Genomic DNA, 879 nt, shown 5'->3' on the forward strand with positions numbered 1-879 from the left:
CCTCAGACCCACCCCCCTTGAGCTGGCTCGACGCCCAGCTCTCCAGTTCTGGGAACAAGGAGCTGGGGCCGGGGGTGGGATTCTGGGCACTGGGGTCTGGTTTCCAGCCTGGGCTGGGGACCAGGCACTGGGAGCCCCCTTTGCTTGGGCTGCTGCAAGCCAGGCTGGGGGGCACTCAGGGAGCCGTGCATGGGGCTGGGGTTTGTTGCGGGGGCTGAGCTCCCTGTCCCTGCCCTCAGGCGCTGCTGAACCTGGCTGAGCGGCTGGGGGAGGCCAAGCCGCGGGGACTCACCAAAGCCGACATCGAGCACCTGCCCTCCTACCGCTTCAACCCCGAGAGCCACCAGTCGGAGCAGACTCTGTGAGTGACCCTGGGGCTGGGGGCCCTCGTGGGCTGTGGGCAGGCAGGGCACCTGGTTTGGAAGCATCCCTGGGCGTTTAGGCCGCTCTGGACCTCCCCAGGTTGGAGGGGGGATGCGGGGAGGGGCGGGGGTGCGGCTGGAGCCCGGGTCTGGCTGACGGTGTCCCCTGGCCCCTGCACAGGTGTGTCGTGTGCTTCAGCGACTTCGAGGCCCGGCAGCTTCTCCGAGTCTTGCCCTGCAACCACGAGTTCCACGCCAAGTGTGTCGACAAATGGTTAAAGGTATCGGCCTGGGGGGAGGGGGGAGGCAGCCCTGAGCCTGCTGAGGGGGTTGGTGGGGGTGCTCAGCAGCCCGCTTCCCAGTGGCAGGGGCTGCGCCAGCTCTGCACGGGGCGGCAGGAAAGACCTGGACCTGCAGGCAGCGCCCAGGCCTGGCAGGGCAGGTGGCCGTGCCTGCGTCACGGGAGGCTCAGCACGGGGCACCAGGGCTGGGCACGTGGAGCTCATGGCAACTGCTC

At 68.9% G+C, this 879-nt stretch overlaps 1 protein-coding gene across 1 annotated transcript in view; it reads left to right on the forward strand.

Moving 5' to 3' along the window:
- The window catches only part of RNF44 (ring finger protein 44), a gene marked incomplete at its 3' end in the record, with an annotated part of 9,593 nt that overhangs the window by 7,529 nt on the left and 1,185 nt on the right, over positions 1-879 (forward strand). The window lies entirely within an intron of this gene.

Source organism: Gavialis gangeticus, unplaced genomic scaffold (genome assembly GCF_001723915.1).
Source record: "Gavialis gangeticus isolate Ggan-Ray unplaced genomic scaffold, GavGan_comp1, whole genome shotgun sequence".
In the NCBI taxonomy this organism is placed as follows: Eukaryota; Metazoa; Chordata; order Crocodylia; family Gavialidae; genus Gavialis; species Gavialis gangeticus.